This window comes from Danio rerio, chromosome 8 (genome assembly GCF_049306965.1).
Source record: "Danio rerio strain Tuebingen ecotype United States chromosome 8, GRCz12tu, whole genome shotgun sequence".
Classification (NCBI taxonomy): domain Eukaryota; kingdom Metazoa; phylum Chordata; class Actinopteri; order Cypriniformes; family Danionidae; genus Danio; species Danio rerio.
The window spans coordinates 43,676,666-43,702,115 of record NC_133183.1 but is presented as its reverse complement, the minus strand read 5'-3'; the positions used below and the strand labels follow the sequence as shown (position 1 = coordinate 43,702,115).

Genomic DNA, 25,450 nt, shown 5'->3' with positions numbered 1-25,450 from the left:
ATTTTACCCCAGGATATTCAGTGGAGCTTCTGCGCTAGCCTGCCGATTCTGACGGGCGAGTGCGAGTAAAAGGCCTTGTCACGTTTTACGCTTGAACAACAATATTAATGCCAAAGATTATTTAACTGAATGTATTCTAATTACATTACAACATCGATGCTGTAAAAGGAACCGTATAAAATGAAAGAAAATTCACAATAACAGTTCACCGGAAGTTTATCAGTATCAGAACAACACTAACTCGGCATATAGCCTATAATACATAACCACAGTCAGCAAATGATCAGTTAATAGCAAGCATATTGGCCTGTTTCCACTGAGTGGTACTGTACGGTTCGGTATGCTTTTATGGCCATTTCCACCGTCAAAAGGTACCTAGCACAACAAAAGGGTACTAAAAGGCGGAACCAAAACAAAGCAAAACAAAGAATGAGCATCTATATTTAAATTAACTAACTTCTTGAGCTGATGAAAATGACGTGCTAATTATTGAAGCGCGTCTGACATCCGATTCTTTCAGAAACGAACTAACGCGAAAGTGAGCAAATGATTCTTTCAGCAACCTAAAACATGAAAAAAACTGCATTGTTTAATTAATATCATCTACTATCACTATTATGAACTCAGAATGACGGAATTACTCTCCAGCAGAGGTTACATGTGCTGCTGAAGATTAAAGATACAGATGAGAGGTTTGCTCTGACTGTGAGTCATATGTTGGGTGTTGTTTTTGAACCCAAATAAAGACTAAATTTATGCTGTTTGTAGTTTTTCTGTAATTAATAACATATCGGAGACTGTAAGGGGCTGTATGTGTTCATTTATGTTGGGTTTATTATATATATATATATATATATATATATATATATATATATATATATATATATATATATATATATATATATATATATAATTGCGGACATTACCGTAGGCTATATCATTGATCTGCTGTTATAATCAAATCATGTTCATAGAAAGGTTAGTAATAAACATTTATACACAAATATTTATGTGGATAAAGCATCGTATGATATGTGAACGACCCGTACAGCTTTACTGTAGACATTTCCTCAAGCCAGAATGATGTTGACTGAAACTTTCTGTTTTACACCACATCCTCCAATCGGGTCCCATTGGTACCATTTACCAAGCCTGATAAAGGCAACCCGTACCATACCGCTCAGTGGAAACAGGCCATGAGAAAACAACCAACTTACAACATGTTAAAAATCACTTAGAAGCATCATTTTGGCAGTTGACTTTTACACAGGCACACACAACTTACACTTTCTTCACAAAATATAGAAAACTAGTTATGTAGATTGTGAACTGTGTGAGTAGAGAAATATAAGGCATAGATAAAGGAAGGTCTACAAAAACATGATTTAATTTTTAACTCTGAGTCATAGCACACACACACACACACACATACACACACACACAAAGTACAAGACTGATGGGAAAAAAAAATATATATTTTGTCATACTGCTATAAATCGTTTTCTATCCGATGTATTGCATAAATTTAATGATTAAATTGCCCACACATATTCAATAATCCAAAAAAGGAAAGGACAGGTGTGTGTTTGTGTATGTGTGAGAGGGACAGACACTGAGAGGGAGGGGGAGAAATATCCTAAAATAGCAAAATTGGAAACATCGGCTCAAGCAAGAGCAAATGCTGTCAACTTGTCCTCCCTGCCGGATTGTAAGAGTTTCTACTGGTGATTGTTAGCTCCATGTTAAGATCTTGCGTAAGTGACCTGCTGTGAGCGTGACATTAGGAAACAGTAAAGGCAAAATGAAAATAAGGCGTAATTATGCAAATGTATGAACAGAAATCGGTGTTGGGTAATTAGGCTTCTTTAGTCACTGAGAGTCGGAAACAATAGCGCTATGCCCTCAACTCAGATTAATGTTTATACTGTTACCTAGTTTGTCTGTTATTCTCATTAACCTTAAACAGTGTTAAACATGATTCCTCCCACAATGTTTGTACTGCAACATCAGTGCTGTGCCAATTGTAAAACATGCTATAAATTTATTTATTTTGCCTAACGATCGATAAAAGAAGCAAAATAGATTTACAGTCAAGAGACCTAGTTGGCATCCTTTTACTTTTAAAAACACCAAATATTAACTAAGAACTACTAACTACCTAGGGCTGCACAATATATTGTTTTAGCATTGTTATCGCTTTGCACATCCACAATAGTCACATCGCTGGGTGTGCAATGCTGAGTCTTAATTAAAATCAACCAGGAGCCACAGAACACATGCGATTTGTAGAGTCACTGGTATAGATTACCCAATATAGAGTGAAAGTTTATCATTTGCATGTGTTTTTAAAACATGTGCTCAAAATAAATTTTTGCTATTTGTTTAAACTACTTAAAACGAGCTGATTCTTTGGGTAGCACACCTTAATTGTTAGGTGTTGATTGTTCAATCCATTTAAATTTGCAAAAACTAATAAGCTAACTTAATTCCTTTATATTGTTTTAACACAAATCCATTGTGTGGAATCCAGCATTTTTTACAGCGTGTGACTGTGAGCATTTCAAGAGAGTTTAAAACATTTGAGCGCAAGAAATTGCAAAAATTGTTAGAATTTTTATCTTGTTTCTTGTCCAAATATAAAAATGTCAAACGAAAAACTTTGATTATTTTACTTCCTCTTTTGGCAAATTTTGCTTGCCTTGAACGGAGTTAATTTGACTTATTACTTCTGAAAGTGAAATCAAAACAATAATTTACTTGATTTAATCGTTAGACATTTAGACTAAAAATAAGAGTCAGCAATTTTTTTTTTGCCGTGTGATTATTTAACACAATTTTATGGCAATTTGTAACTTTTTGATTTAGTTTCTAATTCATATTAATTTGTACAACCCATTCGTTCAATTTGGTACGATTTGCTTATCCCCCATCGACAGTTAGGTTCGGTGCCATGCACATAAAATACTTACGTTTCCTTGTAAGATCAGGCTGAATTATTCAATATCTGTACCTGAATACTGTTAAACTGCCCAAATAAAAATGTCAAATAGAGCTACTCAAATAAAAAAAGGTGAAACTGTATTCATATTGCAATATCTATCGCAGAAAAATAAAATATTGCAATATCTTGCAGCTCTGCTACCTAGCAACACCACGAGGCATGAGGAATTTCAACTAAAAGAATAAAAAAACACACTTGTAAACACCAAAAAACAATTTTGGGAAATGTGCTTCAAAATTCTATGCACACAGCTAAGTAAGATAAACCTTTTATCCAATAAGGAAAATGTGCATAAACTATAAAGGAAAGTATTATGAAATAAAAATCAGCATGTGCATAAAAATAAATCATGTGATTTTGATTTAACAGATCGTGTGATAAATATTATTGCACAACACCTGAAATGTTATTTGGGTCTTTCTAAAATGCCTTAGCCACAGTCCGTCATTGAATTGGTTCAGTATTATTACCTCCCATAACTGTCTTGAAAGGATAAGTTCCTAAATAGCTGTAATAAGTTAAGTCAGCAACAGAGGTGAGGATCCATGTGCGGTTTATTAAACAGAATAGTCAGGCTGAAGCATAAAGGTTACCCATAAGCGTAGTCAGAATACAGGTGGCTAAACAATCTAAGCAATAAACAAAGCAAAGGTCAAAAACACAAAAGGAAGACCTAGGATAACATTTCTGGTAATGCTCACTTACAGATCACAAGATTTAGCAAAGATGTGCGTGTGTGCTGTGCTTCCTGGACGGCAGACCACATGGAAAAGCTAGATTGCTGCCTGAAGTGGTGTTAGTGAGACCAGCAGGGGGTGCTCAACCTGCGGTCTGTGTGGGTCCTAAGACCCCAGTATAATGAAGGGGACTCTATACTAATCAGTTAGCGTCGTCTTTCGAATGAGATGTTAAATCGAGGCCCTGACTCTCTGTGGTCATTGAAAATTCCAGGATGTCATTTGAAAAGAGTAGGGGTTTAACCCTGGCATCCTGGACAAATTTGCAAACTGGCATCTGTCCATCATGGCCTCCTAATCATCCCCATATCATAAGTGGCTTCATCAATCTGTCTCCTCTCCACCAATCAACTGATGTGTGGTTTGTGGTCTGACACAGATTGGCTGCCGTCGCATCATCCAGGTGGATGCTGCACACTGGTGGTGGATGATGAGATTCCCCCTAAAATGTAAAGCCCTTTGAGTGTCAATAAAAGCACTATATAAATTCAAGGAATTATTATTATTATTATAGTTCATCTGATTAGTCCTGAACAGCTTCAGCTGTGTGTGTTTGCAATCAAGGGGGATCTAGGCCAGGTGTGTGAATAAAGTGCAAGATGGGATCTGTAGTGCAGTTGGATGTGAGTGTTCTTCAGCAGCTTGCAAGCGTAACACTGAGGGTGATCATAACAATAGCGGTCTTGCACCTCCAAAAGTCACACAAAATCATTCATTGTGTTTTGGCTTCCAACTTTCTTTTTGATATTTGAATCAGTTTATCAGGTAGTGAGGAGTTTGTTCTCTTTAACTAATTGGATGGATTGGATGTTTTATTATTATTTTTTTTCTTTGGCAAATGTTTTATGCAATATTCCAGTTTTGTGCATAAGTTTAATTTGCATCTTTGGATGGAAACATAGCTAATAATGGAGCTTTCAGAAACACCAAAACATTTTTTTTTTCTAAAAACCTCCAGTCTAATAAACTGACTGGTCGATTATTGCTTTAGTAAATATATTGATGTAAACCCAGCATGGTGTATTAGAGTATTGTCTGTCCTCTCATGACAGGTCAAAGGGACATTTAGTTGAATTTAATTTTGAGCAGACAAGACTTACATTAAATAAAGATCACAGCAGTATTCGACACCTTTGGTCCATTGTAATTACACTAAGGTCACACTAATTAAACACTCTCATACTGTGTGTGCGGGACTCCCTGACAGGCTGTCTGACAAACAGGTGAGTCAAACACACTAATGCTTCCTTCCTTATTCTTTCCATTGACTGTACCAAGTTGTCTTGACAAACTTGAAAAGTTGTCTTGCACCTGTGGTTTTTACTCAGAAATCATTCTTAACACTTATTTCCTGTGTTATTCTTTTCAAAAGTCTATTTTATGACCCTCAACTAACAGTTATTAACAGCTAAAGTTTAAAGTACACTTTGTTTTTTTAAGCATAGTTTTGTATAGACACATGTTAAAATACACTGCAAGTTTCAATAGCACTAACATACATGTATGCTTTATGAGGACTCTCTATAAAAGGAATGTTGGTAAATATATGGTAAATTTTGAATGCCAAAAGACTCCAATAAATATGATTTTAAGTTTTGAATACTTCTATTCAGCTAACCAGCATAATAACTAGGTCATCATACCTTTGTCATTGTACAATTTAAATTCTTGTAAACTACATTAACAAGTGCACACACTTACACACATTTGTACAGTTCTCTTTATGAGGTTCCTAAAGCTGTAATAATGTTTATAGAGTACAGATTGCTTATTCTATCCAACCCTACCCCTTAACGAAACCCTAAATTGTATGATTTTTTTTCTCATGGGGACCAAAAACTGTCCACATAAAATCAAATTCTACTGGTACTGCTATACCTGTGGAAACAAGGTGCACACAATACAAGGAATACACAGTACAAACACTTTAGCCGGCTTGTGTGTTTTGTTGACCTTATTTTAATACTTATGTATTTGATTTGTTACCTGTCTGTATTTGAAAACAATAAAATGTAAACAACAGAAATGTAAAAAGTATACTTCTTATATTTCTTAATCATTTTTATTCATTACAACTACATTATGAGGTCTGATGAGTATTAGGCTGCGTCTGAAACCGTATACTTCCATACCGAGTAGTATGTCCGAATTCATAGAATTCGAAAATCAGTATGCGAGAAGTGATGACCTACTACTTCCGGCGAGATTCTGAAGTGCGCATCCCATGCATGCTGTGCTATCCCATTATGCCCCGCAAGTGAATTCATGAATGGAAGTGAAGTGACATAACTGATGTCTAGGGCATGTGACCATGACAAAATGGCAGATGTAGTACATCCGAACTCTATTTATACAACTCACATTCATACTGTATGTAACATACTTTTTTAACGCCCGAGTAGTACGTTTAAATTCAACTGCAGTACCTTCTGAGTAAAAGGTGTAAAGAGGAGTCTGACATGGAGGGATCTATTTGCAGTATATTTATTTAACACAGTTTAATCACAATCACACAATATGCACTTGCGTGCGAACTCACATCAAACGTAGTTAGTATGGGTCTATGGGCAGGCGGCTGGCTGTCAAAGAGTGTGATGGCAGGCATGGGTCAGAGGCAGGCGGCGTGGTTCAGAGGCGAGAAATCAGGCTGGGTTCAGGGCAGGCAGCGTGGATCAAAGTCAAGGGTACAAGCAAGGTTCGAGGCAGGCAAGGCAAAGTCAATATACAGTCCAGGTAATACACAGGAGATCAAGCAAGGAGATAACGCTCAGTAATGTCAGACAGGGCAGAACAAGACTTCGCACAGGACTGAGTGTGTGAGCTGCTTATAAGTGTTTGCATGGATCATCATTGTGATGTGCTGCAGGTGTGTATCAATCAGTGTATAAGCATGACGTAATGGTTAGAAGTCCGGTGATGGTGACCTCTGCTGGCCAGCGAGGGGACTGACTGGGACCGAGTCGGTGACAGAAGGACAGCATGAATCAAATGAAGATCATTTACATTCAACTATCACTCATAATATGTCAACATAACACTGCTTTTTGAAGCTAAAACAATTGATTACCACAGCCTGTATAAACATTAACCATGGTTTTACTGTAAAACCAACCAATAAACTATAAACCATAGTAACCACAAACCCCCATTGCTTTTCTTCACAAACCATGGTATTAGTCTAATCATGATATTACAGTAGTAGTAAAACTGTAGTTATATGGTAATCGATGTGCCAAAAAGTGAACTAAACTAATAAAACCATAATTAATAGAAAACCACAATTCATTTTCATAAGGGAGAAAATTATTTGTATTCATGCAATCTGTATAACAAATATAAGAAAACAGTGTTTACATACTATAAGAAATTTTAAACAGGTGTATACTGTAGTAAAAAATAACTCTAAAATATTATAACACAGTGTATTCTTATATTCATATCCATATGACTGTATACTGTATACCAGTGGTGCTCAACCCTGTTCTTGGAGATCGACCTTCCTGCAAAGTTCAGCTCCAACCCTGATCAAACACACCTGAACCAGTTAATGAGGACCTGAACGGCACTTGATAATTACAGGCAGGTGTGTTTGATATGGGTTGCAACTGAAATCTGCAGGAAGGTTGATCTCCAGGAACAGGGTTGGTCACGCCTGCTGTATCCCCTGTATATGGCCTGGGTCTTTTTAAAGTGACAAAATATTTCCTGAATTTTAAATGTCTATGCTGACATACTTTAGTTCTTATATCTCAAGAATTTATGAATTTTAACTAGTCATGTTTGGTGTCATTTTAAGGTCATGGTGTGAGTGAAAATATGATCTCAGTTGATGAGATAACAAAATAAACATCCCAGGTTTGGGGGGAAATTCTGTCCTACTGATGTGAAAATTGTCCTTGTTAGGATTGTTATCAAGTATTGTCTTTTTACTCTAGGTTGTATTTGGGATAATGTCTATTTATGGCTGAATGTGAATCTTTTATTATTTAGAATTCGTCATTGCTTAAAACTAGTAGCGTATATTAAAGGAGATCCCAACATCCCACACAGTCTCTATGTCTCTTTGTTCCCAGGTATGTAGATACTTTAATAATGTTTTTATTAATTGTTTTATTGAAATGTTTATTTTTTATGCTAAACATGTTGTGTAATTTTTTCTTTCTGTTATTTGTTCTAAATTTAAGATGTTTATTAAATACCACCTGACAAATCAATGTAAAATTCTTGATTAACTCTAGTAGATGATGAATTCATCTTTACAGCAACTTGACACAATGGCACATACAGAGGCTTGTGAATGGATGGAGCATAGAGAACAATGTCTGGAACCTGCTAATTTCTGGCCGTTACTGACTTAGCAAGTTATAACACTATGACTAAATCAACTATTCTTTAGGCATGAGCAAGCATTGAGTGGCCTACTTAAAGAAAACGAGTTTACGGTTATATCCTCTGACTAAGACTCAGACTGGCGAGGTTGCGTGAGCATGTTTACTTGGCCAGCAAGAGATTCCAGGTATATAATGAGCTATTGAATCAACACACAGAAAGCTTAGAATAATCTTTCTAAAGTACAGACCAAGCCAGATAAGAATTAAAGACAGTATTTGATTCATGAATTTTAAAAAGTTCAGTACATTTACAGTCATGCAAGAAAAGGCCAAGGCCATGTCCACAACATAGTTTTTTTTAATAAACCACTCTAAACCAACAGCTGGTGAAAAAAGCATTTTATGCTGGGTTCACACCAAACGCGTAATTCAGTATTTGCGTACATTGCTTACAAGTCAATGCAAATGTGAGAAAAGAGGTGGATTATCAATGTTCTAATATGCAAACAAAACAGAATGCGCACTATGATTGTTGCGAATGTGCAGAATTTGCCTCAATCAAATCTTGATCACATGTTTGCTGCACGGTTGCAGTTGTATCAAAATGAGGCAGCTAGACTTTTAACAGGCACAAAAAAATGCTTATATCTCAACAGTTTTAGCATCTCTTCATTGGCTGGCTGTCAATTTTAGAAATCAGTTCAAGATTTTACTCATTGTTTTTAAAGCACTGAATGGGCAAGCACCTTCTTATATACGAGAACTTATTAACCTACAGTCAACTCCTCAGTCTCGTAGGTCGTCAAATAAAATGTTACTGCAAATTCCTCGGTCATGACTTAAACTGAAAGGAGATAGAGCCTTTGCAGCCGCAGCTCAACGTTTGTGGAACCAGCTGCCACCGGACATTAGGAGTGCTTCTTCTCTCTCTATTTTTGAGTCTAGACTTAAGACACATTTTAATTCTATTGCCAGGCTTTTAATCTTTATTGTGCTTTGTTGCTGTAAAACTATTATTCTTATTATTACTTTTATTGTTATTTTACTGTTTTAGAATGTGTGCTATGGTTTTGTTTAGCACTTTGGTCAGTGCCAAACTGAAGTTAAATGTTCTTTATAAATAAACTTTACTTACTCAAAAAATACTTTAGTATATACTATATATATGCTTAATACAAAATATTTCCCTTTACTATAAATTACTATAGTATTTAAAATGTGTAATGTGTTTCTGTTTAGTACAGCATATTATTTACAGTAAATAACTGAACTGAACTATTATGCCTCATATGTTTCATTGACAGTTTTATTAATCACTAAGATATGATTGACTTGGATTTAAGTTGCTTCGATTTAATTTTTTTTTTTAATATCTTAGATGTAGCTAAGCTACTTTTGCCATGTACCTTTTAGCTTAGCTTGCTACATTTCCCAGGGGGCAGCTTTTAGTGTAGTGAAGCTACATTTTAAGTAGAGTAGCTTATAGTTTAACTCAATACATTTTTCAAGTAGCTTGCCCAACACTGCACATTTCTACCCAACCCGGCAGTGGTGTGACACACTTTTAAACAGCATTTATTTTTCAATTTTTTTTATAACTAGCATACATGCATTTTTCATGAATTCATATTGAGAGGACAAATTAAATATTAATTCTTTTGAAAATTAAATTGAGACACTGTTTAACACTTTTCAAATGAGTCGACGAAAAGAAAAAAGTTGAAAGATGAAAAGAAATTGTGATAATGCAAGATAATTGCATCTAAAAATAAAATCCATGGACACATTATTACAACCCACATACTGAACAGAATCAGGCAGAATTACATAGTACAATATAAATGTGACTGTGGAAAATTGGTTGCCAATAATAGCATGTGCAAGTGGAAAAAAGAGATGATAATTGGTCACACCAGTGTTCCCGGGGTATTAAATGAAATAATGTGAGCTTAAATGTAGAGTAAAACTAAATATCCACACCAGCTGTGATGAGTTACCTGTGTTGAGAAACCCTCCCTGAGAGTAGATATATAGAGCATTTAAAATGTCAAACACAAATGCTCCATACTGTACGTTGCATTCTGGGATACGGCTCATCATGTCCCATAACAGTGTTTTAGTATATTTAGATACATTCAATTAATTGGATTAGGTGGTTGACTCACTTAAGTAGGACATAATACTTATTAAGTACATTATATGTCATTTCATAAGTTTCTGTGCTGTCTTTCAAATATGTTTAACTGTAAAATGCCAAAGATTTGTGATATCCAGAATATTATGTTATAATTTCTATTTAAACATATTGACATGCATTAAAACTTACTGTCATTCATTTAATAATACTGAAATACGTTTGTTTAATATATTCTTAGGCTATATAATGAAGTTGCAATTTAGAATGTTCTGATTAAAAAAATCTATACATATAAATATAACACTGCATTTCAAATGCTTAATCATTAAAGGACATTTCAATTTTGGGGGGAACTATCCCTTTAAGGACACATTAAAATAAAGTGTGACCCTGAGTAAGCATGCTCTGTCATGATTACCCATGAGTCCTGCAAACCGTTAATCAAGGTGGTTTGTTGCTGAATAATAAACAGGTATTGAGAGGCTGGACTGAATAGGAAGCTGGCAATAGGAACTGGCAGTTGATGTGAGATAATCAGCTATTTATACACCTTAAGCACAGCGACAGACATAATTACGTGAACGTGCCCATTTCACATTACAGGATCAATTTATTATGTAATCATGTGACTGTGCTGCAATGCTTAAAGAAGTTAATTGAATAATGCTAAATTACAATGTTGATGAACTGCTAGTATATTTTTTCAAATAGTGCAAGTGATTTATCGGGGTAACATCAGACATTCTGTTTGGAATAGTAGCAATGTTGTAACAATGCACTTAAAGTTCATGTTTTTAAACGTTACACTGGCCTTGTTATCCGCTGACCTTTCCAAGCTGAGTCAGTGATTAAGGAACAATTGCCATTATGTATGCAATGTCTGGCTTTGCAATGACAGGTCCAACTCTGCACATAATGAGTTCTTTTCACACACAAGCAAAATCAGAAATGGTTCAGCACCTACGCATGTATGAATTAATTATTTTAGGTGATGTAATTACAAGTTACATGTTTTATAGTGCTAGTAACAAATTGTATTACCAAAACCCTGTAATAATTACAGTTGAAGGCTAAATATTGGCCTTTCTTTAAAATTGTAATTCATTTTCCAATATTTTCTCAAGGGCTGTTTAAACTAAGATAACAACACATTTTTAAACATAATAAAAAAAATCCAATAACAAATTAATATTTTCTTTGCCATGATGATATTGTCACGGTCACCAGCGATCTGCAACAGTTAGATTGCTGGTGACCGTGACAATGTCATCATGTCAAAGAAAAAAAAATAAATGTAAATCTGCCACTGACATGAACCACAAATCCCATCATGCACCTCACATACACAACAGTTCCAGTTTTTTTTTTTGTTTTTTTTTGATTGCACATACACAGCTGGAAGCTAATCATAGACTGATTACATTGACTACTGCTTTCATCTGCACTCACATTGCTGGGTCTACTTCACCATCATTATTAAAAGGTAACAGTTAATAATTTTACAGACAGTGTTGGGAAAAAAGTAATATTACAAGCTGTAGTAGTCACTTAAAAAGTAAACAAAACGTAACTAAATGTGTTAGTTACTTTTTAAGGACACAATGTGAATATAAATGTGCTTTGTTTTTTTATTGTAATTTGCATTTTTTACTTTTTTAAAAAGATAAGATAGACGTAAAATTGTAATATATTACTTTTTTTTTCCCAACACTGTCTGTAAAATTATTAACTGTTACCTTTTAATAATGATGGTGAAGTAAAGCTTTCTAAACCAGTGAACTGTTCTACTCAGTTGTATCAGAGAAAGGTTTGTTACTCAAAGCTTTCCAAATCTGAGTTCGATGAGGATCTCTGCTGGTAAAAGTGTGGGAAAGCACCGTTGTAAAAATGTCAAACGTTCACAACCGGCCAACTCAATTCATGTAGTAATACATGTTAACCTCCGTTACACACTGTACTACAATAGTGGCCTTCTCTGTCTCTCTATATACTTTACGAACTCATGAGGGTTTTAAACCTTTGAATCAAAATTCGAAGCAGTCACATGGTATAGGCGAAAATGAAGCTTTAGATGTCACTGATCTCGTGATTATGGCAAAATGACTCAAGCTCTGTGCACTGCTTCACTACGAGATGTATCTTTTTTTGTTATTCGCTTTAAGCCTCTGTGCACAACGTCACATCACTGTTTTTTGATTTCTGTCTTGTTTCTTGTTTATCCTGTTTGCTCCCTGCGCGACCTCTGCCTGTGACCACGACTATACAGTATGTTTTTGGATTACCCTCCTGATAGCATTTGATCCTGTTTGACCATTTGACCTGCCTGACAAAGCAGTGTTTGGACTCTCAACTCTTTTGTGCCCCGATGTACCTCCCATGTTACTGACATGATATTTTACTAGATACTAGTGTTTAGCTTAAAGTACAATTTAAAGGCTTAACTAGGTCATTTAGTTACTATTTTAGTTAACACCAGAGGTATGAATAATATTGGGTTTGAAAATCATACTTTTTTAATGTAAAAACTGTTTTTGTTCCAGCCAACCTAAAAAAAAAAAAAAAAAGAAAAGAGTGAACATTTTCTTGTTCTGTTAAATGTTACTTTGGAAACAGATATATTTATGTAATACAAAAATATAAATAAAAAGTTTATAAATAAAAAATATAAATATATACAGTTGAAAACAGAATAATTAGCCCCCCTTTTATTTTTTCCCCCAATTTCTGTTTATTGGAGAGATTTTTCAACACATTTCTAACCATAATAGTTTTAGTAACTCATTTTATTAGCAACTCATCAACTGTTTTATTTTATTTTTGCCATGATGACAGTAAATAATATTTGACTAGATATTTTTCAAGACACTTCTATACATCTTAAAGTGACATTTAAAGGCTTAACTAGGTTAATTAGGTTAACTAGGCAGGTTAGGGTAATAAGGCAAGTTATTGTATAATGATGGTTTGTTCTGTAGACTATCGAAAAAAATATATAGCTTAAAGCTGATAATTTTGACTTTAAAATGGATTTTTAAAAAATTAAAAACTTTTATTCTTGCTGAAATAAAACAAATAAGACTTTCTCCAGATGAAAAAACATTATCAGACATACTGTAAAAAAAAAAAATTCTTTGCTCTGTTAAACACCGTTTGGGAAACATTTGAAAAATAAAAAAATTCAAAGGGGGGCTAATAATTCTGACTTCAACTGTACTTACTACAGGTTTTTGGTTGCACAATTTACATTATGCAAACTTGCTGTAAATAAATTATTGAAACATAAATTGTAAATATTATAATAGGTACTTCAAGTAAACATTTTACCTCTAAAGAACTCATCTCATCTGACAAAAAAATCTAGAAATCCCCAAAGTAAAATATTGAAAGATTTTTGTATTACAGCACACTGAGTTACATCAACCAATCTGATAATAATACCATACATAAAAAGTCAAGTGATAATGCATCCTAATCTAAAGAATGCTTTAAATTCATAATATGAAATCATTTGTTTGATTAAACATCCAAAACCATTAGAACAGTGTAATATATTTTGTTTGTTGTGAATACACGCCCTCTAGCTGCAAAAATGACATACTGCACCTTTAAAGCCGCAATGATATTGTGACCAATCCCTAACAATACCTCTAATTTTACACTTGCCACGATGATGTCAGCAGAAATGGCATTTCAGGGGTTGAGAAATGTAATAATTATGAAAACAAAGATCATAAAACATCTACAGCACAATAAAACCCCAGACCTTCATGAAGTAAACAGGGTCAAATCTATTCCCATGTTGTCTAAAATTGTTTTTCAAAGGGCAGAAATAGCAGAGTTCAGACTGCTGGCACACAGTCCGCGCCATTGCAAACAATCTACTAGCACAACATGGGTCAGTAATTAACACCCGCTGGATAACCCTGACCTAATGCCATGTATTCCACAAACACACACACACACACACACAGTACAGTATAGAGCGGGATAAAAATGGAAAGACGGATCACATATGGCATTTACAGTAAGACAGAGCGAGCTAAAATGGAGGAGAAGTAGGAGGAAGGAGAGATCAGTGTGAGAGAGAAAGACCTTCTCTCAGCGTGTTCGACTCTGAACACAAACACTGGAACACACACACTGATTCTCCATCTGTTGGCCACAGAGAGGGCGGCACATATGAAAAAAAAAAGAGAAAGAGAGGGACTCCTAAAAACATTAGGAGAGAGAGAGGTTAAAAAAAGTAAATGGAGAGAACGAGGCACACGAAAAAAGAGAGACTGAGAGTTGGAGGGTAAAAAGTGGAGATAGGATATGAATAAGGAATGACCTCTGACCTGAAGCCGTGAAAAGAGGATGCTGGGATTGCGAGAGATGAGTGTGAAAAGAGGACGAGACAAGATACAGAAAGCAGAATGATGTCAAGAATAACGTGCTTTGTGCTGTGAAGAAAATAAAGGCTTTTTAATGGAGGAAAAGTGCTGGTAAAAATAACTTAATAGACTGGACTGGAGTTAAGGATGAATGCAAAGGGACAGTTCACCTAAAAATGTCCGTTCAGTCATCATTTGCTCACCCTTCAAATCTGCATGACCTTCTTATGCAGAACAAAAAGCAGATTTCCTTTTAGTAAAAGGAAGTGAATGAAAATTGAGGCCATCAAGCTTGTAAAAAAAACAAGTGGCAGGGGTTAACAGCACACTGGAGCGGATGGCTGTGTGAATAAATTACTTAAATGTCAGTCTGTTTGTCACAAACAGTTATCTTGTCTAGGACTTGGGAAAAATATTCAAAATAAAATGATTTTATTTGATGGTTTTGCATCCTCATATGCATGTACAGTATGGATTTCTTTATCATCATTACTTATGTTTAATTTTTTTTAAATCATTTAATTGTTTAATCATTTAACTGAAACTGATTTTAAATGTTAATATGAAATTCAAACCAGAAAAAATTAGCAATGGCTATGTGTACATGCACCGATCTGAATTAATTGAATCCAATTGAAGATCTAATTAAATGTACTTTTGTTTTATACGCAGTGCTCAGCATAAATTCGCACATCTTTCGCAGAACTTTTAAATTTGTATTTGCTAAAGGATCCTTTGCCATAATATATTTGTGCTATGTTAGGTGACCATACACTATTTTAATGGAATGGACTGCTTAATAATAATAATAATAAAAGTTTTGTTTAAATGCACCAAAATATAAATATAAATTAAAAAAATAATAATTATTTTTTCAAAAGAATATGTTTAATTTTTTTTTTTTCAAAAGAGGGTGTACTCATTTATGCTGAGCACTGTACATTCGGACTAAAACTTTAGGGCCCTGTCATACACCCAGCAGAATAAGGCCCAAGACGTGTTTGGAGGGATTTGTTGCTATTTTCAGAACAACGCAACAGTAATTTTCACATTTTGCGCTGTGTTGGTTAATAACAAACCCATTTGTGCCACTTTGTGGACTCATGGTTGTGCTGATCTATAAAGGAGGTGTGTTAGGGCACGTTGTTGGTGCATTGTTATTTTGAGAAACTTAAATAGACTGCGCAATTGACAACCTAAAAGCAGGTCATAAAGCTTACACATACATTAATACACACAGGATGTACAGCAATACACAAATATCTTTACATATGAAAAAAATAAAGGATTAATATATTACAAAAATTATTATTTAATACATATAGAAAAAACACTACCTCCATGCCTCATCTTGGAGGACTTTTTTCAGTTTATTCATGACAATTTGCATTTTCATAATTTTATTATTAGTAGTGGTCAAGTTTTATTATATGCAAATGTACATTTGTTTTATTAAAAACAAGCTTAGATTTGTCCATCTGTTGCATCACCATATGGGGCATAAGAATAGGATGCGTGTTTGGATTGGTTTTTTGATCACACTTCGTTATTATTGTTAATTTATTCGTTTGCTGGAAATTAGAACTGAATTTAGAAATAGTTAGAAAAAAAATCTTTGCACTTAACAAACAAAATTAAATATGTAGACTAATGGATGTCTTAAGTGGAGTGCGTACAACACTGTTTCCTTATCCACAAAAGTATAGGAGTAAAAGTAAAGTAGAGAGAAAGTAAGGAATCCGATTGGAGGAGGCTTGTTCTTTATCCGTGCACTGTATGTGGTCTTTTTAACTGTTTTCTCGCTAGTAAAGCATTCAGATTTTCCACTTACAAAGTCCACCATGTAAATAACAAATGCACCATGGCGTGATGCAACTGACTCTTAAAGGGAATGTGAGATGAGACCCTGATTGGTTTAGTGCATGTTATACTCAAAACAAACCCATAACTCATTAAGAGAACAAGCACAACACTGTTAGACCATGCGTCATTAAAATAGCGAAAGTGTATTCGGACACGCCTTTAATGCTTTCGCAACATACACTTTAGACTTTGCGTCTAGACCATTAAAATAGAGCCCTTAGTGTTTAAGAAAGATTAGGTTCAACATAAATTTAAGGTTTTTTAACAGGCAATAGTCTCTAAAACAGTCCATTCCCATATATTTTGTGTATGTGTGTGTATGTGCATGTTGTTGTATGTGTATGTTGTTTTCGGCAACCTTTTAACATTATTATTATTATTTCTTAATGTTCTAAACTTTAATGATCTAAACTTATTTTTTACAATGCATTTCTAAAATAATTAGCCTTTTTAAGCAGCCTAATCAAAATATATTTTACATGCTTTATCATGCATTTAGGGTGGCGCAGTAGTACGATAGCCTCACAGTAAGAAGGTGGCCAGTTCGAGCCCCGAGTCAGTTGGCATTTCTGTGTGGAGTTTGCATGTTCTCCTCGTGTTCGTGTGGATTTCCTCTGGGTGCTCCGGTTTTCTTCAGTCCAAAGACAAGTGGTATAGGTGAATTGAGTATGCTAAATTGGCTGTAGTGTATGTGTGTGAATGCAGGAGTGTATGGGTGTTTCCCATTGTTGGGTTGCAGCTGGAAGGGCATCTGCTACGTAAAACATATGCTGGATAAGTTGGTGATTCATTTCGCTGTGACGACCCCTGATTAATAAAGGGTCTAAGCTGAAAAGAAAATCAATGACTGAATGAATCATACATTTATTAAAATAAGTGCAGACTAATGCATGTCAACACTGCACAGCGCATGTGTTCCAGAGCCTTCTGGATCAGATCATGGAGATCATTGGGATGTATAGTTTACATCAATGTTTTTAAATAATTTGCGTACATAATTGTAGCCAATTTAAGGTAAATAACTAATTAAAATACATTTATTCTGACATATTACAAGTGCTAGACCTAAAAATAAAAGAATACATTCAAAAACAAACAAGAAAAAAGTCAATAGGACATAAAAACCTTACTAATGAAAATCAATATTCATATTATTCATGCAGTGAATGCAACGTTATGACTTTTTATGATTGACCCACAAATAACTGCTCCCTATCAACCCTATAAAGTCTAATGGCAACCTGCAGAAATCTAGATGGATAATACACAATTATCTGGATCTGTTTTTACAATAGATAGTCTACCCAGTATTATAATATCAGATTTATATTTATAAAACAATACTTATTCAAGTCTTTAACTGTAAAAAAAAAAAAAACAGAATAGAATAGAAATAAAAATCTAGTAAAATGTAATACTGTGCAGTTACATCCCATATCATGGATAGCTTTAGTGAGCAGAGCTATTATAAAAGGTTTAAAAGTGCTCATAGAGTCATAAATCTGAGGTCATTGTGCTAAACGGCGGCGCACAAGTATAATTAAAAGCACAGTGAAGGAGCTAATTAGAGGATCTCCAAGAAATCAAGATAGAAATGGAAGCGTTTTCATTTGCTGCCTCCGCTATGATCTCAGCAGTACTGGAACAAACTGCCCAGCCAATCAGCACAGTCCTGCACCCACATAAATAACTAATATGTGTTCCTTACTAATGACTAACAGCCCCATGGGAGGGAGGAAAAGAGGAGGAGGAGGATGCAGAGAGAGAGAGAGAGAGAGAGAGAGAGAGAGACAGAGTCAGTTAAAGCCATTTGCCTGTAACTGCAACCAAATTAATTCTGCTAAAAAATTATTCTCTCTTTTTCATAACTGTAATACATATTTAATAATAAATATGTTTAAGGCTGGTAACTACACTCAAAAAAGATAGTTTGCTGATAAAAAGTAACAGCAAAATTCTTGAGATTTTTAAGGACAACTTAATTGTTTTAATTTTAAGTAAATTTAAAATTAAAACAATGAATTGAATTGTGAATTGATTAACAGGCGCATATTAACATGTCACTGTAGTAAAGCATATAATCTTATAAACAAGACAGGTAATGTGCAGAGCAACTGGGATTTAAAGATCTGTTCAGCTCTCTGTGATCATCAATCATTATCAAATGTGATCAAGAATGAGTTTTACAAGGTTAAAACATTTATAAAACAGTGCATGTTTGTATTAAAGTAAAATCGCTGTAATTCATCACCACAGCCGCATGTCAGTACAAGTATAAAATAAGTCGCTTGAATCCCGGTTTGTGGAGGTTAAATCAGGCTTATTTTGTACATTAACATAATGGATGTCTATACAGCTGTGGATATTAGCATGTATCCTGTCACATTTGTCGAGAAAAACAAAGTGCAGAGTTAAATGCATGTGTCCGCTGTGTGTGTGTTGTGTGCGTAAAATTTGCAATATTGTGTGACTCATCGTTGCAAAAAGGCTTGAATTAACTCCACAACAAATACATCAAATAATCCTTGGAAAAGTTCTTACTGTAGTATCTCTCACAAACGTTACATGAGATCTGCTTTCTTCATGTCTTTCACTGTGCTGTTTATCTGAAGCAGCCAAGGCGGAGATTGAGGCACACTCTGACAGGCATGTAAGAACGGTGGGCAACAAGTTTGTTGTGAGTTTTAACATGATAGCATGGTATGGACTGTTGCCAATGAAGGAAAAGCAAAAACTGTGTAGAGTAGTAAAAATTGGCAGTACAATTGTAGGTAAAGCGCAAAAACAACCAAATGAAATTTATTCAATGAGAATTAGACAGAAAGCACACATCATTGTTGAAGATTGTTCCCATCCCTTAAATATCAAATTTCAGCTCTTGCCATCAAAAAGACGTTTTAGGCAACCTCAAGTAAAGAAAAATGTGTATCAAATGTCCTTTGTGCCAAGTGCCATTAGAATTTTAAATACTGGGTTTTAATTATGTGTAGGGTTTTAAATTGTGTTTTTTAATTTGATATATGTGACGACGTTGTATGTATTTGTGTTGAATGTTTTTTCTGTGATGTGTGTAATGTAAACGCTGATGTGGTTGTGTGGTGAAGCCAAAGATAAATTTCCACTTGTGGACAATAAAGAATGTAAAGTAAAGTAAACAAGCACATGCAACAAAAACAGCTTGTGTTCAGAGCAGAAAATTCCAATATTCTAAAAGGTATAATAAACAATGTGATGGGTGATTTGAGCTGAAACTTTACAGACACTTTCTTGAGACACAAATGACTTAAATCTTAAAGACTTTAAAATCTTAAATCTAGACAAAAGGGTAAAATACAGTTGAATCGGAATTATTAGCCCCCCTATTTATTTTTTTTTTTCCTTTTTTAAATATTTCCCAAATGATGTTTAACAGAGCAAGGAAATTTTCACAGTGTGTCTGATAATATTTTTTTCTTCTGGAAAAAGGCTTATTTGTTTTATTTCATCTAGAATAAAAGCAGTTTTTAATTTTTTAAACACAATTTTAAGGTCAAAATTATTAGCTCCTTTAAGCAATATTTTTTCGATAGTCTAGAGAACAAACCATCATTATAAAATAACTTGCCTTATTACCCTAACCTGCCTAGTTAACTTAGTTATGCCTTTAAATTCCACTTAAAGCTGTATAGAAGGGTCTTGAAAAATATCTAGTCAAATATTATTTACTGTCATCATCATGGCAAAGATAAAATAAATCAGTTATTAGAAATGAGTTATTAAAACTATTTATCTATGATAAGAAATGTCCATTAAACAGAAATTGGGAGATAAAATAAAAAGGGGCTAATAATTCAGGGGGATAAATAATTTTTACTTCAACTGTACGTGTGTGCCTTTTAACATGAAACAATTAAGTTGCACCCCCCAAAATGTAAGAATTGTGTTGTTTTAACTCTAAAGTTGAAGAAGTTAAATAGAGTTAAATAACTAGTTTGAACAATCAGCAAAAGTCTTTTTTTTTATTGAGTGGAACCCTGCATTTTTTACAGTGTAGCACAAAGAAGTGGCATAAACATCACCCAGTCAATAACTTCTTATTGCATTTTGCCTCATAACCCACATGTAATATCATTCCTCTGGCATATCTGATTTGCAAGCACATTTCCTTTTGAAACAGTTTCATCATTTAATCATTTGGTGGCTTTTACTTTAAAAAGGAAACCACTGTTAAACTTCTCTTTTGAAATGCTTTTCTTTGTTGACAACACTAAAATCCCACAGAGATGCTCACAGAAAAGACATTTTATACTACATTGTACACTCTCTTATGTTACATTTTATACTCTCATAACAAAAGTCTTCCTACTATTGACCTGATGCAAAATGGAAGTGCGCTTGTTTTTACAACTGGTTTCGAAATTATTAATTTGCCTATGGGTGAAGTGACTTGGAATAATTAATGGCAAAAAAACGGACGAATTGCTTGCTCTATAAACAAGTGTATTTATGACTATAGATCAAAATTTGAATAATACAATAAGAAGTTATCAGTTTGCAACATCAGCATAAAGAGCTGTTTTCAACCTCTAAAATTCAATGGAAGTGAATGAGAGCAGAAGTCTCGAGCCAAAAAGATTCTGATGGCTGCACACCCACTTATACGGGAAGAATAAGATCAATAGTTGTTAAAGAATTGATATATATAGTTGGATAAAAAAAACGTATTCATGTTAACATATGTATTGATTCTCATTCTTGTTGCTGTTTTACTATTAAAGGCTCTCTGATTTTAAGAATATTGGTAGAATCAAATATGGGAAGAAGCTAAGTACAAATACTTTGTTATACTTAAGTAGGTTTTTCTGTTATCAATACTTTACTCCACTACTTATTTTTTGACTACTTTTTACTTTTACTCCTTACATTTTTACACAACAATCTGTACTTTCTGCTCCTTACACTTTTAAATTAGACTCGTTATTTTAGTCTTCATGTAGTTGGTGCTGCGAGCGATATTATTTCTTGTCATTCCCAGTTTGAGCGCCTCTTTGATGGAGTCAGTCTATTTTCTTCACTGTGCGTCGACTGCAGTGCACGACTATTTCAACCAAAGCTATCATGCACCATACATGGGCTAGTTTATGATTACTATGAGAAGGATGACTAAGCAGATGAGACAAAGGGAGATGGCGAATTTAACATGACTGGTGCTGCCCTCTTTACACGTTAATACACATTTTGCTCAATCACAGGTAAACAAGAGAGAGTTTACCTAATTCCAGTTTTTTAATTCCAGTTAAAAAAATATGCCACACAAATGATTAAGGTTAGTTTTTCATTCACTTCTGGATCATACTGCATGGGATTTCTCTGGTCTTTTGATCTAATACCACAAAAAAGGGCTTTTTTGTAAAGATTTGTACATTTAGTACTTAAACAATCAAATACTTAATTAAAGTTTTATGCATTTAGATTGATTCCCCTATTTCCTAATAGAGAATTTATACTGTTTAACATTTTTTTTTTAAACATTTTTTATTGACTATGATTTTACATATTAATCTTTCATTCATTTTTAGCAAATGTTTACAACAACCAAAGTATCTATATGGGCAATAATGAATAAAAATATTATGCAAAAGATTCTGAATTTATCATGTGTATAAAAGATCATCCATGTTTTGGAAGTTGTAGTTATGCCCGTGTATGTAGCTTTCAGCGTAGAATAAAAGTATCAACAATCCACAATACCCTGAGGAAACAAACACTAAAATAACAGCTAATGTATGAGAGCTGCTAAAACAATAAACAATTTGTTTTTAATATATTCAATAAAAAATATGAAAATATAAAATAAAAAAAAATGCAATATGTTTTGGACAGAATTCAGTGTAAAATGTAAGACATTGTATATATGTAGTAGTCAGTACTTCAACTTTTACTGGAGTCATTTTAAACATGAGTATATGTAGGCTACTTAAGTAAAGGATTTGTGTACTTTTGCCATCTCTTGATAGAATATAATCTTATTGATATAATAATTAAGGGCAAATGAGCTTTTTTTCTTTCTTTCTTTGTTATATGAATAACAGCAGCTCACCCCCTCCTGCTGGAGAAGAGGGAGCGATCTCTTAGAGACCATACTAGACTATTCCTGGAAGTTGCTTATTACGCCAACTACCCGGAGGACACACTCTGCACATTCTACAATAGCAGCCTTAACAACGAATACAAAGCGCAGTCATTTAGAGATGTTCCTGGGAAGAATGTTTCTGGATTTGTGGAGTGGCTGCTGGTGAACAACAGATCCCCCTTACCATCAGACCAGCGGATGATGATGCCCACAAACTCCACACTCCAGACCCTGAGACAACACTCCAGAGCATCAGGTGGACTGGACATTAAAGGGATAGTTCATCCGAAATTTAGTTTTACTCACATTAAACCTTTGAGTTCTTTCTTCTGTTGAACACAAAAGAAAACATTTTGAAGAATGCTAAATCCTGTAACCACTGACTTCTGTAGTAGGAAAACACATACTGTATGTGACTCGATCTGGCGAAATGAGTCAGAAGTCACACCGTTCTATTTTAAGATACAGGCCAAAAATGTGAGAAAACAATTACAATAGCTAATTTCACAAAACAGACATTGAAAATGATATCACAGTGTCTTGTAGTCCAGATCATTGAGTAAAAGCATTTAAATGATTTTTAAAGTTGACTTAATAGTTTATAGCATTTATATAAATGTACAAGTGAAAAGTTCAGATGCAAAAACCATCTGGAATTAGCGCCATCAGGAATTGTCTTCTACAGTGAGCATTTTTTTCTTAGCATCTTACATTTATGTTCAGTTATTTCATGTTAAAAGAGATGAAAATAACATGTTGTTTTCCATAAAAGTGAAATTACTGAATCAAGATACTGTATAGGAGCCTGAAAAAAATGCTAATATTAGAATAAAATTTCAGGTGGCACTTTAAGGCTTTCGCATTTGAACTTTTCAAATTAATCTTTAAAATAAATAGTTTATCCCTTTAAATGCAATGGATTTTGAAGGATATCAGCAAAAAAAACATCTCAGGTTTTCAATTGTAAAAAGATGGCAGCTTGTGCTTCATCCCGCTCCATTTTCGACTATTTTAAAGTTAATTTTTTGTTGTTGAAGATATTTTATGTATGATATTTCTGTTTGAAAATAAATAAATCAAATCAAGAGGGCAGACAACTATACTTCAAATGAGCATATCTTCAAAACCTTTTAAGGTATGAATTTCTTTTTAGAGCTCCTCTCCTCTTTATACTGATAACAAAATATCTCAGTTTTGAAATGTGGGTCTCTGAGACTCATTTTGCTGACCAGGTAACATATGGAAGTCAGTGGTTACATGTTTCCATAACTTCTGTGTTGAACAGAAGAAAGAAACTTAAATGGGTTTGGAACAAGTGAAAGGTGAGTAAATGATGGCAGAATTTTCATTTGTGTGTGAACTATTCCTTGGACTCTGAGAAAATAAGGCCTTATTTTGACATTGAATATTGGCTCTGTTGCTACCGATTCTGCCCAACCCTCCCACACATGTTCTTCATCTACTGGGTCTCCACTGGTTCTCCATCTAACTCTCATTCTCCTGAATTTCTGCTAGTCCTCTCCAGCCCATCTGACTCATCTGAGCCATTTAAATCATTTGAGATTTCTGAGTCATATGATCCCAAATATCCTGATTTCCAGTATTGTTGCTGTGTCCTGTCTTGTTCCCTTTTATCAGAGGTTGCCACAGCAGAATGAACTGCTAATTAATCTGGCATATGTTTTACTGGCAGATGCTCTTCCTGCCCAGAACCCAGCCACTAACCCATGCGACCCCCAGTGATGGAAACGTAACTACTGTATATTTTGTTTTGTCAGTTAACTGGCTAATTCATACAAATTCATACGAGTCATCCACCGAATTGGCTCTATCACTAGCTATGTTTCCATCCAAAATGCGAATGAACTTTATGCGCAAAACTGGATTATCGCATAAAAGACGTGTGAATAAAGCAGCGTTTCCATCAAAGCAAACAAAATCGTCACTTTCTGATTAACTGGCGCCAAATATCAACAGTAAAAACAGAATTTGCGCCTGTAGGAGAAGCTGTGTCAATCTTTTCTTTATCTAATAAATGACTTGCACCTTAGAAAGCAATCCTGACACGTAGTGAACGCACAATGTCGCTCTTGATTCTGGAGGTCATTAATAATATATTATACTAATTTATTATAATAACACTAATACTTAAACGGTAAAGCATTTTAGAATGAACAAAACAACATTTCAGATGGTTTACAGTGTGCTCAGCCTGCTGGTTTGTCCATTTACACACATTTTTTTCATCACATGATCTCTAATAACAGAATCACATGACCTTTTTTTTACTGCTCATGCTGTAATTTGTGCGGTAAAAGTGTTTTCCTATTAGTTTATGCGCATCTTTTCTTATCGAATAAAAAGTTTATGCCACTCGGTAATGCGTATAAGTTTTTTATGTGCATTTTCTAAATTTATGCGCATCACAGCATTTCCATCAACGGGTTTTATGTGCATATGCAAAATGCGCATAAAAATAGGTGAATGGAAAAATAGCTACTGGCTCTCCGCTCCACCAATAGCTGGTGTGTGGTGAGTGCACGGGCGCCGTTGTCCTGTGGCTGCCGTCACATCATCCAAGTGGATGCTGCTTACTGGTATTGGTGTGAAGAGACCACCCACATGATTGTGAAGCGCTTTGGTTGTATAGCCATACATGATAAATGAGCTATATAAGTACATAAGTAGATTTTAAAGAGAAGGCCCAACCCCACCCCTGATCCCAACTATCATTGGGGGATGAGCAAATTATACTAAATTGTATGAATAAGTTTGTACGAATTCATACGGATTAGCCACTAAATAAATAATACAAAGTTACGAATAGCTTTGAGATTGTGTTTAAAACACGCACACACACCATCACAGAGTTTATACACTACTGCCAATTGAGTTT

At 34.5% G+C, this 25,450-nt stretch overlaps 1 protein-coding gene and 1 long non-coding RNA gene across 16 annotated transcripts in view; one reads left to right on the top strand and one right to left on the bottom strand.

Moving 5' to 3' along the window:
- Positions 1-25,450, top strand: part of LOC141375883 (uncharacterized) — a 266,551-nt gene that overhangs the window by 145,785 nt on the left and 95,316 nt on the right. For 2 of the 6 annotated variants that reach the window (XR_012384686.1, XR_012384685.1), the window contains one exon: positions 22,514-24,931. The exons of 1 other annotated variant lie outside the window; for it this stretch is intronic. This is a non-coding gene — a long non-coding RNA (uncharacterized lncRNA). Of the gene's footprint in view, positions 1-22,513; positions 24,932-25,450 lie in introns of those variants that run through there. 3 more of the 6 variants (XR_012384682.1, XR_012384681.1, XR_012384683.1) reach the window with 2 other exon arrangements.
- iqsec2b (IQ motif and Sec7 domain ArfGEF 2b) overlaps positions 1-25,450 on the bottom strand; it is a 176,056-nt gene that overhangs the window by 140,521 nt on the left and 10,085 nt on the right. The gene's annotated exons all lie outside the window — the stretch shown is intronic.